Source organism: Prionailurus bengalensis, chromosome D3, assembly GCF_016509475.1.
Source record: "Prionailurus bengalensis isolate Pbe53 chromosome D3, Fcat_Pben_1.1_paternal_pri, whole genome shotgun sequence".
In the NCBI taxonomy this organism is placed as follows: domain Eukaryota; kingdom Metazoa; phylum Chordata; class Mammalia; order Carnivora; family Felidae; genus Prionailurus; species Prionailurus bengalensis.
In genome coordinates, this window is record NC_057356.1 from 8,903,609 (window position 1) to 8,918,661 (window position 15,053).

General features: G+C 46.8%; 1 protein-coding gene across 5 annotated transcripts in view; it reads left to right on the forward strand.

Annotated features, from left to right (window-relative positions):
- Positions 1–15,053, forward strand: part of CUX2 (cut like homeobox 2) — a 264,392-nt gene that overhangs the window by 6,645 nt on the left and 242,694 nt on the right. The gene's annotated exons all lie outside the window — the stretch shown is intronic.

The window sequence follows — 15,053 nt, forward strand, 5'->3', positions numbered from 1 at the left end:
CCTGCTAGCTGTGTAACTTTGGATGGATCACTTAACCTCTCTGACCCTTCCTGTCCTTGTTTTTAAATAGGACTGGGGTACCTGGGTGGCTCAGTTGGCTAAGCATCTGACTCTTGATCTCTGCTCAGGGTTGTGAGTTCGTGGCCCACATTGAGCTCTGTACTGGGCATGGAGCCTACTTAAAATAAACAAATAAATGACATGGGATTAATAAGTCTCCACCTTTTAGGTTGTTATTGAAGATTAAAGCAATTTGAACATGAAAGTGCTTAGCACAGTGCCAGGCACACAGTTACTGTTATGCAAGTGCTTTGCTTTTTATTGTTGGTGGTATTTTCAGGTTGTGAGACAGGGGTGAAAAACCAAATAAACAGCAGCTCCTAGAACTTGCTGGCATTGCAAGCTGTTTCAGAGATTTCTGGGCAAGTTTTCTTTTCTTTCTTACTCTACTGGGGACTCACTGTATTAACACATTACTAATATTATATGTAATGTCTTATATTTTGGGAGCTTGACTACAGAGGTTGCAGACTGGGAGCTATGTCTGGCTCATGGATGTGTCTGTTTAAGTTAGTGCAGTATCTCAAAACACTTTTGTATAAGTTGTCAGCATTTAAAACACAGGTGATGTTACCTCTGGAATCCAGATGTCCAGTGTCCCTTACAAATCAAGAGCTCTGGCCTCACTGGGCAGGGAGTGAAGACTTGGGAAGGGCATGTCTAGCAGAGGGAACAGCCAGCGCAAAGGGCCTGGGTGGAAGGTCTGCAGAAGGTTAGGCCAGCTGTAGAGGTCATGGGACGAGTCACAAGGAAGGTGGATGTCAAGGCTACTGGCTGCCTTTCTCTGAGTCCCTACTGTCAGAAGAGGCTGCATCTCCAGAAAAAAATGAAAGGCCCTTGACCAGCTCTATGAAGATACATGATTAGGAAAGCACAGGGCCTGCTGTCTCTGCTTCTCAGTAGCTCAGGTATCCCCAAAGTGGGCCTGCGGCTGCCTCTCCCACCTTCCCAGTTCCTTTACTACCTACCCCCAACCCCAGCCTCTGCCATCCGCCAGTTCAGTCAAATGAAACAGCAATTCCAGGATATGCATTTGTCATTAAAGAGAAGGAAAGAAAGATAAAATCAATCCTTTGGCCTCTTTGGCCCAAGCTGGTCGTCTGCCCGAGACGCCCGGAGCCGAGCAGTGCTTAAGACTCTCCGAGCCGCCGTCGCTCAAACTGGATGGGGTGAATGGCTCCCCGGGAACCATTACGGTCAATTGACTTGTTCAGCCAGCTGTTTGGAGTGTGGGTGCTGTGGGCAGAGAGACCACAGGGGTCACCAGGGTGGCCCAGTTGGGGCCAGATTTCCCCGAGCAGGTGGTTGCTCAGAGGCCACTCTTCTGGGAGTGCATATTTGGGATGCCTGCTGTCTGTTTGTTATGAGCACCCATGGGTCCAGGTATCCGAGGGGTTGTGGCGTGGGCTGCAGAATCAAGCCTGGCACCCTCCTACTCCCAGAGACATTTAGTGTGGACTCCAGCCAGGTGGCCTGGGTTCAAGTCTCCGCTCTGCCATTTACCAGCTATATTACCTTGGGTAAATCACTTCTCTGAGCCTTAGTTTTCTCACATGTAAAATGGGGATAGTAGTATTATAACTTCCTTAAGGATCATTGTGAGGATTAAGTGAGTTAATGCATATGAAATGCTGAGATCTGTGCCCAGCATGTAGAAACTCTATATAATATTAATGATAATTGCTGTTGGCCTTTACTTTGCAAGCGTATATTCACTCATTCATGGTATAATTAATAATTATAACTAATAATTATATAAATAATGCTAATTAACAACAAATAGCATAAATATTGTAACCAATAATTATATACTGGAGATGTCGTGGTGAACAAAGAAGGCAAAGTGACAGCTCTCACTGATTCTCTAGACAGCAGGGAAGGGGGAGCACGGACAGACGGGTGTGTAGTCACATGCTGGGGTTGGGTTCAGAGATTCTGAGATTATCCCTGGAAGAAGTGACCCTTCAGCTGAGATCTCAAGGATGGGTCAGGGAAAAGCATCCCAGCAGAGGGAATAACACATGCTAAGATCCTGAGGTGGATGTAAGAATCGTGTGTGCAAAGAGCTGCAGGAGGGCTGTGAGGATGGATTGCACGAAGACTCTGAGTGGGTTGGCAGACCCACCCCTGTCCTCACTCTTGTCATCTGTCAACTGGGGGTAAGGATGGAGCATAAAATAAGAAGATGTTGCTGTGTACATGGGTGGCTCAGAGTGAACGCTCTGTCAGTGGGCATTTTGTATGGGTATTGCTTTTATTTTTGTAACTAGATATTCAGCCCAATTTTTTATCTGTTGCAAAATGGCTGCCTCTGACTCCCTTCTCTTGTTTCTGTCTTGTGATTATTCACGGGGCAGCAAGGATTCAAATTGCAGCTCCGCTCCTTCCTAGCTGTGTGTCCTTGAGCAGCTTATTTCCCCTTTGTGAGCCTTGGTTTCCCCCTCTATAAGATGTGTATAGTAATAGTACTTTCCAGTGGTGCAGGACAATGTACCTTGCAGATCCCTGACTATAGGAAGTATGGCTGGCTGGTGCCCCAGGTGCTGTTCTTGGAGATCCAGCCCCAGCCAGGGACTGAGTGAAGTTCTAAAGCAGACCTGTTCCTGGGACACACAGGACTCCTCTGCTGGCTCCAGACTCCTCAGCAATCTAGGACAGTTCCACCAATCAATCTTCCTTCCCTCTCTTCTTCCCTCTGGCTCCTTCCTGCAGGCATAAGCATTGACCTGATAAATCTCTTTACCTCTTATTTTTTATTATTTTTTTAGAGTTTATTTATTTATTTATTTATTTATTTATTTATTTATTTAGAGCGCGCACGCGGGAGCATGCAGGTGTGAGCGGGGGAGTGGCCGAGAGAGAGGGAGAAAGAATCCTGAGCAGGCTCCGCCCCATCAGCGCAGAGCACAGTGTGGGGCTCGATCACAAACTGGGATCACGACCTGAGCCAAAATGGAGTCGCTTCACCAACTAAACCATCTAGGCGCTCCTCTAATCCTGCCTTTATGTCTCCTTGGAGGATCACAGTCTCCAATAGGAAAGATGAAGTGAGATTTGAACATCTACTCGGTGCATGCTCCCCTCCGTACTCAGTTGGGGTACCTTCTGTGTCTCAGGAGCCTGGGGAGCTGTCACTCTCGCAATCGCCTCTTCCTGGTTGTTTGTTCTCACTGGCCCACAGGCTGCGCATGGTTAGCTCCCTTCTTCCCTGTGTCATCCTGCCATTATCTCTCCCTCTCATCTCCTGCCACTCTTCCCCTCTTTATTCAAGCCCCTCTGACCTCTTCGGTGCTCCGTGAACATTCCAACCTCGAAGCCTTTGCACTTGTTCCCTCTATGTGGGAAACACTTTCCCAGACATCTCGATAGTTCTCTTTCATTCAGCCCTCTGCTTAACTATCACCTCTTCACAGAGGTCCTCCCTAACTTCTGTTTCCAAAATAGCCTCCCCACGTCTCCTTAACCCCATCTGCTTTATCTAATGTGATATTACGTATTTATTTGTTATTTGTTTACTATCTGCCTCCCCCACCCTGGGGAGGGCAGGGAATAGTAAGTTTTCAGTCAATATTTGAATAATTGAGGGGATAAATGCCACAGGAAGGGTGATGTGGGGCAGTTGCCTTGACTCCACCTTGGGGAGTGGCCCTGGGAGACCCAGCTTCTCCTAGAACCCCAGCTGCTTCACCCATCACTGGCTCTTGAAAATCGCCTGCTCTTCGCCTGGGAATTGAGCACAGGCCTCAGGCCTGCAGTGAACTAGGGTTTATCTTTAGCTCCGTCAGTCTCGCTTTAGAAACTGGTGACCCCAATTCCAGCCTGGGAGGCGGCTCCCATCCTAATTAATAAATCCATTAATTAATTGCCAGCAGGCTGTGGACCATTAACAGTGGTTTGGTGGCCTCAGTCACAGACAGCTCAAAGCTGGTCCCTACAGTCTGTGGGACAGCTGTTATGGGGGACACAAGATGGCCAGTTAATATTTTTGGACCCAGAAGCATCTTCTTCCAAAGCCTGATTCACAGGTCTACCTGATCAGCCCAGCAGGCATCAGAAAGGCACCAAGGTCTCTGGACAGCGACCTCAGAGTTGAGGGGGTTTCCTTCTCAGCATCTCCCAAGATCCCTACATTATAATAAGGTAAGGCCAAGTCTCTCCTTTCCTTCTGTGGCCAGAGGACCCTGTCTGGGCCCCACTTTTTCTAAAATAGAGCTTCCCTGGGCTGTTGAGATAAGTCATTTGTTCATTCACGTGGTGAACATTACTCAGCACCTGCTGTGTCAGGTGCAGCATGAGGTGTTGAGGGCACAGCAGTGAACCAAACAAACCAAGTCCCTACCCTCATAAAGCTTCTATTTTATAATTGTTTGGAGACAGAAGTACTTTTCTTTAACGATCTGAGAAGTAAAGAGGGACAACCCAGTACAGACACTTAGCCTAGGGCTGGACACACTATAAGCCTTTCTGAAATGGTGACAATCATTATCCTTATTAACAATGATGACAACAACAACAATAATTACAATGTGAAGGTGTTGCCTGTTGAATTTCAGGTGCCCTGAGAGCAACACCTGAAATGATTGAGCGTGGGCGTGGAGCAGTCAGACCTCACTTTGGACCCTGGCCTTACTGTTTCCTAACTGGGAGGCCCTGGGCAACGTGACTAGGCTTTTCTAAACCTCAGTTTGCTCTTGTATAAGATGGGAATTAAATACAGCTTCTACCTCATAGAGACAGTGTGAGGGTTTGATGAAGTGAAACATGAAAACCCTTAGCACAGGGCCTGGAACATGGTCATTCCCAAGAAACAGCTATTATTACCTTTATTATTATTGTTTTCATCATTGTTGTTTGTTATTCACCTCCTGGGCCTTACAGGCCAGTAGCCAGGTGGACTAGCTCCTTGCAGAGAAATCCTGGGGAGGAGGTCAGGCCCCCCCAAATGCCACTTGGCTGGCCTTAGCAAGGCCAGACCTGGCTTTTGCAGGCTTTGGAGTGTCAGAAGGAAGGCCTGGCAGTTCTTTAGCAAATATCTTTATTGCATCCTAGACAATATTCAGAGCCCTTAACAAATAGTATCTCATTTAATTTTCACAACATCCCAAGAAGGGAAAACTACTACTGCCCCATTTTACAGCTAAGCAGACTGAGGCACAGAATGTTAAGTCCAAGGCCACATTGCCAGTAAAGAGAGAGTCTGGACTCAAGCCCAGGACCCAGGTCTTTTGGTCACTCACTCAAGTCCCTGCTCTTGACCCACTCCTGACTAGAGGTGCCTCTTCCAGAGCCCATTCTCCTCTTCCCTCTTCCCCACCCTGGGGTTCCCCATCTGTAGTCCCTACGCTTGTGTTTTTTCCTTTATTTATTTTTTTAAACCTCTTAAAACACCTCACCACTGTCAACTCATAGAAATGAATCCAGACCCGTAAGCCTGAGAGGCATGGGTGGGGTTGGGGGTGGGGATTTATTAATAACCAAGAAAGACTCCCTTCTCCTGGCCTGGAAAATGAGCGCCGCTCAGCCATCCATCCCCAGCCTGCCCACTGGAGTGCAGAGCTGCGTGGCGCGCCCTGTCGTCGGGCCTGCGTTCCACAAGATGGAATTCTCGGCCTGGGCTGATAATAAGCAGGTATTGATTGCTGCCTTGGTCATTATCAAGATTTATTTAGTCAATATGGCCTCCCCGGTCAATAAATTGTGTCGTTGATAAAGAAGGAAGGGTATAGACTTGTAGGCTTTATTAAAAAAGTTTTTTAGGTTTTTTTTCTTTCAGCAGCTAAGTCCAGCCCCCATTTCCATGACCATATCAGCTACACTCTACATTTTGTATTTGGCTCCATAAGCTCTCTCCTTTCATGGTGGAACTTTCCCCTGTCACTGTGGTTTCTGGAAGCAAAGACTCAAGGCATGGCTGGGTCTGGAATGGCCCCTAGGAGACAGATGTCTCCTCACGTTTCTGTCTCCCACCCATTGCAGGCTGAGAGTCCAACTCCCTGGCTTGTCAGTGCCCCACTCTGTCATTTCCTTCTCACAACAACCTCTTGGAGTTGTTACCCTATTTTGCAGATAAGGAAACTGAGGCCCAGGGAGGTCTAGTCACTTGTCTAAGGTCATACAGGATTTGAATCCAGTCTGGCCAGTCTTTGCTCTGAACCTGACATATACTCAGCAAATAGCAAATATTTATCGAGCATGTGCTTTGGGCCCAGCACAGTGCCAGGTGCTGGGTGGGTATCGAGGGGCAGGCTGAACAAATACATGTGTCATTACAGAGACAGAACAGAGAAAAGAACTCATCAGAAGCTGAAATCAAGAGGAAGGAGGCACCTGTTTATTGCAGATGGTCACGGAGGGCCATGCTTAGTAGTTGACATTTAGGCTGAGACCTGAATGATGAGGAGCCAGTCAGGCAAAATTGAGGCAGAAGAAACTTCATAGCTACAGAACAGCTTATGCCAAGGCCCTGAGGTGAGAATCTGCTTAGTATATGTAGGAACTGAAGGAAGGCCAGTGTGGCTGGGACAGGGTGGGCAAAGAAGGGAGGGTATAGGAGGAGATGAGTTCAGAGCAGGAAGGAGGGCCTTATGGACAATGGTAGGGGATTAGATTCAGCTGGATTCTGTTCTCAGGGAGGCTGAAAGATGTTGAGGGTTTGAAACGTCGGAGAAACAGGACCCAGTATATGTTTGGTTCCTACTGGGTTCAGCCTGATAGAGATCATTGAGGGAGGGGAGGGGATATTTGGAAAATAGGTAAAAGAGAATGTCCATGACAACTGATGTGTTATCTCTGCCCAGGGAAGATCTTGGTGATGGGAAGGCTTGGAGCACACAAGTGTTTTGAGGACTAGCACCATTCATTGGTGGGGAGTGGGAGAGAGGTATATGGGGACATGCCTGATGCCTCCCAACAAGGTGATGGTTGCTGCTTCGCCTGTGGAAGCAGCCAGCTGGTGTGGGTTTGGAGGCCTCTAAAGTGGCAGGTATGCAGTGGGCAAGCGGTGTTGTGTCCCCCTCTTCAGAAATAGAGTTGGTGCAAGGGGGGCCAGGGCTCAAGTTATGGTCTGAGAAGGGCTCTTTGCACACTGGCCTTGTGGAACTGGTTTTTAGCATGTTCCCAAGCGTTGCTCATTAGGAAGGACCATGAACAGGTAAGGTGACCCAAACCATATGAGGGTGCTGTGTCCAGCCATGTCTTAGGCTTCATATGTGGAGATGCTGTTGGGTCGAAGAAAGGTTGGATGTCTACCTGGGGGACTGTAGAGGATGTGGTCTGGAGTACAGAATAAAGAAGACTTTTTTCACTCTAGTTTTCTCTAGTCTGTGAGCACCCATGTACTGGAAGTCTAGCAGGGAATGGGTGATTACCTGCCTACCATCCATCCACCATTCTTCCATCTCTTCATTCATAAGTTCGGTCACTTACCCATTTATATCCACCCACTCAGCAATTCATCCAGCTGTCTGCTTTCTCTTCCTACTCACTCACTTCATCCATCCACCCATCCATCTGTCCACATCAACCCACCTGCCCATCTATCCATTCATCCCCTTAGCCACCCAGCAACCCATTATGCCCCAATCACTTCTGCCCTGGACTTTGGTCTCCAGTTTGCTTCCCTGTACTGACTCTGGCCTCTCCCACTCTTTTTTTTTTGGCACATTGACAGCTAGTGAAATTATTAAAAACCTGTTAAGAATCATTTACAGTCACTCCCCATTGCCTTTGGGGAAAAGGCCCCAATATGACCTTTCAGGCTCAGCACTGCTGACCCTGCCCACCATTCTTGGTTTAAAGTATTACAAGTTTTTTCTTGTTGATCTTCTGTCTAGTTGTTCTATCTACTGTTGAAAGGGAGATACTGAAGTTTCTATTATCGTTGAATTATCTGTTTTCCCCTTCATTTCAATCGATTTTGCTTCATGTGTTTTGGTACTATAATTAGTTGCATGTATGTTTTTAATTATTATATTTTCCTGATGAACTGACTCCTTTTTGCATTATAAATCTCTTTTTATCTCTAGTCACATTTTCTTTTGTTGTTGTTTTAAGGTCTATTTTGTCTGATGTCTGTATACCCACTCCTACTTTCTTATGATTGCTATTTTATTTTCAATCTGTTTGTGTCTCTAAATTTAAAGTGTGCCTCCTGTAAGCAGCATATAATTGGATTTTGTTTTTTTTATCCAGTCTGAAAAATCTCTGTTTTTGATTGGATTTTTAATCCACTCACATTTAATATTATTATGATAGAGTTAGATTTATGTCTACCATTTTGCTTTTTGTTTCTTATATGTCTTTTTTTGTTCCTCTAGTCCTCTTTTCTACCTTTTCTTATGTTGAGTGAATATTTTTCGTGTAGCACCTTTAATTTCATTAATGATTTTTAAACTATTTTTTAACTATTCTTTTGAGATTTTTGTTTTTTTAGTGGTTACGCTAGGGTTTAACATATACATCTTAACCAGAATCAGCTTCAAATTTATACTAGTTTAGTGGTGCCTGTGTGGCTTAGTTGGTTAAGCATCTGACTCTTGATTTCAGCTCAGGTCATGATCTCACAGTTCGTGAGTTCCAGCCCCACATTGGGCTCTGTGCTGACAGTGCGGAGCCTGCTTGGGATTCTCTTTCTCCCTCTCCCCTGCTTGCATGCTCTCTCTCTCTCTTAAAATAAATAAATAAAAATAAACATAGAAAAAATATTTTTAAAAATTTATACTAGTTTAATTCTAGTATGTCCCCTGTTCTTTAGTTTGCTTTTATTTTTATTTAGTATGTCCTCTGCTCTTGACTTTGACCTTGAGCCACATTCCCTGTGCTTTCCATATTGTAGACATGTCTTCGTTCATTTTCCTCTTCACCACACCCCCCTGTACATGACCTGCTCCCCTCTGGTTGGGACACTTCCCATATGTCTGTCTGTCTTTCCTCTCAACCCCTACCCCATTAACTCTTCTTCTGCCCTGGGAGCTTGCCCAGTGTCATTTCCCTGGGCAGCTTCCCTGCTTCCCCTCTGAGATGGTGGACTCTCTACTGTACTTAGCCATGGCAGGTGTCAGACATAGCCCTGTGGATTATTAGTTTTGCCTGCCTCCTTCTGTGATCTCTAAGTTCCATGAGGGAACATACAGATCAGCTTGTCTCCAGAACCTGGCAGCAGAGGGGTGAGCACATAGTAGGCTCTCAAAAAGTATCAGTAAAATGAACAGAGATGGATGTGAATGTAGTGCAACTATATTTATGTATTTACATGTGTACAGCTGCACCTTTACCTGTGCATATCTGAGTATGTCTGTGTGTCTTTGCACATTTATGTCAGTGTCTTTGTGTGTGTATCTTAGCATGTTTCTGTATGTGTGTGTGTCTCAGTGTGTGTCTTTGTGTTCTCCTGAGTGTCTTTGTGTGTCTGCACCTGCATGTAGGTGTCTGTGTGTGTGTGCTCATGAGTGTGTGAGTGTGTGTCTTTGTCCATGAGTGCACCTTATTGTGTATATGCGTACATTTGTGTGCTCATGTTCTCAGGCAAAAGCTCCTTTTAGCATCTCCTTGCCATGCAATTATTTTTTGACTAGTGTGATGTAGCATTTAATGATTTCCCCAAAGCTAAGCGTGGCCCCCCAAGTATTGATCCTGCTGCAGTGGAGGTTACTTGGGGTAATGCAGGGCCCGCTGGTGGACACTGCTTTCTCAGAATTGGCTGCTGCACCTGCCGTGTCTCTCCCAGCCCCAGCTTGATCCCTTAGAGGGAAAGACTGCAGACTGGTAGCTTGTTGCAGGGGCAGAGTGGGGCCCCCGCCAAACAGATTGGCTCCCCTCTCAGCACTGTGCGATGCAGCCAGGGGATTGCCCCTTTTCATGACTCAGTTTCTTTATCTGTGAAGTGGAGGTAGCAATAAGTCACCTCGTGGGGTCATAGTGTGAAGGAAGTGAGATAATCCATGTGCAGGGCCCAGTACCAGGCTCTCCATAAACGTGTCATCTGATGTCATGCTTGCTCCCTGTTACCTCTCGCTTTGGTAGTGGGAGAGATGATTTGAGGCCATGGCATGGAGGCAAATGGCTCAGGAACTCTCTTCAAGGGTCCCCTTCCAAATGACTTTTCTCGGGCTGTCCAAGGGCTGCGCACCTGCCCCAGTAAGAACAACTTGCTAGCCCACAGGTACTCAGAGAAGTTCAGAGGCTTCCCCTAGACAATTCGCATTTCCCAAGTAGCAATGGGATTTTGCCCCAGTAGTTTCTGGCTTCTAGGAATCTCCCAGCTTCTTTCATGGCTCTCTGTCTTGCTCCCCACACCCTTTTCATCCTTCCTGTCCCCAAAATGCTGTTACTACACTGTCCAGCCTTTGCATTTCCTATTCCCTCTGCCTGGAACACTGTTCCCCTGTTCTGTCCCTGATTCTGGTGAATGGGATACCATCCTATCTCATGCCTGGACATCCTTGGCCTGGTCTCCTTTCCAGGCTGCCAGGTGATTCCCTGGTTCCTTGTTGGTCTGTTCCATCAGACGGCGAGCTCATTACTCTATATCACAGCTGCAGGAACTGATGTGGCACTTGGTGAACATTGAATGCCTAGCACCCTAATCAGAGATCACATTTTAAGACCTCAGATCCCTGGCTCTGTTCAGTGGAAGAGCAGGCATTCCTGAGCCTGCATTTCATGTAGGGCAACAATTAGTTGAGCTGGGTAATGGGGGTGGGAGTGATTGTCCCATTGATGCTCTATGTGTTGCCCCCAGAGGTATGTAGGGACCAGCTGTGCCATCTTTGTGACTGGTGTGGAGGTGATTCTGCCTTTACTGGACTCATTGCAGCCATTCCAGAAAATTGGCAGAATTTACATGACCATTCAGGGATGAGAGGAGCTCTGAAGTTTTTTTTAATTATTATTATTATTAATATTTATTTATTTATTTACTTAAAGTTTATTTATTTATTTTGAGAGAGAGAGAGAGAGAGAGAGAGAGAGAGAACACACACGTGCACAAGCTAGGGAGGGGCATAGAGAGGAGAGAGAGAATCCCAAGCATGCTCTGTATCACCAGCACAGAGCCCAATGTGGGGCTCAAACCCATGAACCCTGAGATCATGACCTGAGCCAAAGTCAGATGCTTAACAAACTGACCCATCCAGGCGCTCCTATTTTATTTATTTTTAATTTAACAGATACTTATTAAGGGTGGCTGTGTGCCAGGCACAACTCTTAGTGCTTACTTATTTAAATGACTTAATTCCCATAACAACCCTATGATGTAGATGCTATTAATGTCTCCATTTTGCAGAGAACGATGCTAAGGCATAGAGAGAGGTTAAGCGACTAACCCATGATCACTCAGCAGAGGCAGCCTGACTCCAGAGCCTGACTTTATAGGCCCTCCTGCCTCTTATTATTTCTGTGAATACCCAGAGTAGATACCATGCATAGTTAGCTATGTGCAGGTTTGTCTCCTTATGTGATAGTATTTTGCTCGTGGGCGGTGCTGGCTGGCAGGAGTAGGAGCCTGGGCCAGAATTCCTGGGAGTGGACACTGACAAGCATTGGGATGGCAGGATCCCAAGGGGCAAGGTCAGAGCTGATGACTATGCCAGGGATTCTGGGAGGAGCCAGGTCTATTTCCTGTTCTTCGCTTCTGGGAGAAGTTAGACCCTGGGCCTCTTGGGCCAGCAGCCTGGAAGCCTCTTTAAGCCAGTGCCATCCCTCAGAGGGCATCCTCCTCAGCCTCTGTGAACAAGGGGGTTGGTCCCACGGCCTGCGGCCTACTTTGTGAAATTCATCTCCGGAAGAAATTATTTCTGAGGATAGCAGAGCATCTTGGCATCTTGCGTTAGATGAGGTCTTCTGAGGCCTTCTGCCTCCCTAGAGTGGGAGGAAAGAAACCCAGGCCCAGCTCCTGCTTCCCACTTGGCTGCCACAGTGAGGCACTCTAAGGGAAGGCAGCTCCTCCAGCCCCCCAACCCCAGAGCTGCGTAAATGCTTCAGCTGCCCCATCAGTGCATGTTTTCTTGTGCCCTGCCTGGGATGGCCCCTTTAGTGGGTTGGGGCTGGTCCGGCAGCCAACAGTGAGTGGGCTTGGGCCAGAACGTAATTTGTTTCTCTGGGATGTATTGATGAGCTGCCCTAATTAAGCACCTTGTTAATGAGAATCAGATCACTTCACTGGGAGTTAGGTGGATCTGAGCTTGAGCTTGGCTCTGCAGTGAATCAGCCATGGGTCCTGGGCAGACCGCTCAGCTGCATGGGGGTTTCAGTTTGTCTTCCATAGTGTAGGGCTTCCTCTGTTCTCTCCCCTCCACACCACTGTTTGCTGTATCCTTCCTGGCCCACATAGTGCGCGCTTGGAGAACTCAGGGGCTGTTGAGAGGTGCTTAAAGAGGCATAAGGCAGAAGCTAATGATGGTTTCCTGTTGAAGTTCTTGTCACAGGTGGTCATATCCATTGACCGTTTCTTATGCTAGGCCTTTTCGAGGAGTCTGTGAGGAAAGGGAGATAGGTGCTGAGGATGAAGACAGTTCTTAAAATGTGGGCCTGTTTGTGTCTGTGTTAATGTGTCAGTCATTTATTGCTGTGTAATAAACCACTCCAAAACATAGTGGGGTAAACAACTGTTTATACTCACAGAATCTGTGAGTTAGGAATTAAGATGGAGCCCAGCTGACTGCACTCTATGACGTCTGGGGCTTCAGCTGGGCAGATATTCAGAGTTTGGGGCTAACTCAACAAGTCACACATTTAGTGGTTGATACTGGCTGTCAGCTGGGACCTTCAAATACCAGCCAGAACACCAACATGTGGCCTCTCCATGTGGTCTGTCTGTGTAGGATACTTTGGGTTTCCTTATAATACAATGATCGGGTTCTAAGGGTGAGTGTCCTGAGAGAGCAAGGAGGGAGTAAAGGTGTTTTCATGATCTAGCCTTGGAAGTCGCATAGCATCACTTCCGTCTTTTCTGCTGGTCAAAGCAGTTACAAAGGATCACCCAGGTTCAAAGGGAGAGGCTGTAGACACCAGCACTCATTGGAACGAATGTCAAGGTCACAGTGCAAGAAGAGTGTGTGTGATGAGAGATACTATGGTAGCAATCTTTGGGAAAAACTATCTGCTGCGGTAAAAATGGTCATAGTGATTCAGGGACAAGTGTGACGGACCGTGAAGAGACAGGAGGTTGTATGAGGAGGGTGGGTGTGACAGGAAATGGCCATATAGGGAGTAGGTGTGACCTGAGGTTGTGTGAAGGGAGTAGGTGTGTCAGAAATGACGGTGTGAAGGGAGTGGGCATGATGGGAAGAGCTTAACAGTGAGATCTGGGTTGGCCAGAGTCCACCATGATGGATATGAACCTCATGGTGGCTGTGCCATCTTTTCTCACTTTCCAAGCTGTCCCCTTGAAGACCTTGGATTGACCAGACTGATTCCAACATGGGGACCCAGGCCTCAGGTAGGCCAGGCCAGTGTCCTCTTTAATTGGCTCTGTCTTGCGCCCTGCCCCAGCCTCCATCATCACCCTCTCTTCCTGTGGGCCCCCAGTCTCCCCACTCCAACCAGCAGCTTCCCATTCTTTCAGAAAGAGCGACTCCCACCTCAATAGCCTGGAAGCGCTCCAACTACCGTACTTTTCTTCAAATAAAAGCAGCTAATTAACATTATTCTTTAATTATTGCCTTTATCAACAAGGGGTCTGATTTGTACCAGCAGGATAGTTGCTTTCCCTTAAACTACCCAAGTGAATGCTTCAGTTCCTGGTGCTTTTGAAATGAATTTGATGTCATCTGCCCAGAGTCACTTAATGGGAACGCCTGGGTAATGACTGAACGCACTAACTCCGTTAGCAGCCCTGGAAGCATGTAATTTGGCCCCTCAGGCAACAGCACTTTTGAAATCTCTGGATAGTTTTGAACTCTCTGTTCTTAATTAAATATGCAATTTTTCACGGTAACCAGGTTAATTCTTTTGTGTTGTGTTGTAATACTGTTAGGAATTTTCATAGTTCTTATTAAACATTATTCAGGCATTGTGAATTCCATAATTAAAAAAATGAAAAGAACAAAGCTTGATTCACTCCTTTCTTTTCCCTGGCTAATTTATCAAATGAATTTTGCAAATTTTTCTTTCTGTCCCCAGACAGTGTGGCAAGTGTTTTAAAGGGGAAGGATTTAATTGCCCTGTAGGGATTGGCTGGTTATGAAGGATTTGGCTGTTTGATTAGTAAACCCAGTTGGGAATGGTCTAATGCTCCATGATCTTAAAAATTGTCTGATTGTACCCTCTCCAAGGAGGCTTCTCTTTTCGTTATGTAGAGCATCAACTTCACACAAGTGTGGTTATTAGGTAGTGAGGAAGGGGAGAGAAAAAGATCTGACTTTATTTTAAATTGGGGATCTTGGGAGGTTTTCTCCCCCCATTTCCCTGGCTGGGGAGGAAAGGAGAACACAGAGGAACAGAGAGACAGAGAGCAATTCTCAAACAGCAGGTACCAGAGAAGGTGGAGGGTGGCTGAGAGACTGAGGCCTGAGGGGATGTTTTACTGCATCCTTGTAGATAATGGCGCTTGCCATGCTGGCCAGCTGGAGAGGTGGCTCATAAACTGAGGAGGCCCCTCTTTACAGGGGTTCTGAGTCAGGAGGGTTACTTTTCCCTTTCTGGAATTGGGCTTGGTATCTGAAAAAAATGTGCACAGCTCCACTGAGCATATTGGGTGGTGGGTGGAGAGGACATGCGCCCCCAAATGTCCTAATAAGGACAGACCCCTATCAAGGGGGTTCTAGTTGGAGATAGCTGGCCCCTCCCAATGAAGGAGTAGGACCCTTGGCTGATTCCTTGACCTTTTTGTTTCTAGTGAGGGTCTCATTTATTGTGTCAGCTTTCCCCATCTGCAGAATGGGGCAACTAATTCCAACCTCTTTTTACTTTCCTGGGTCCCCCCCAGTCTTAGCTTTCTGTATCTAGGGGTGGGTAGGCGGGATGTAAAGTTAGGAGAGGGTGGCAGGGGCCAGATC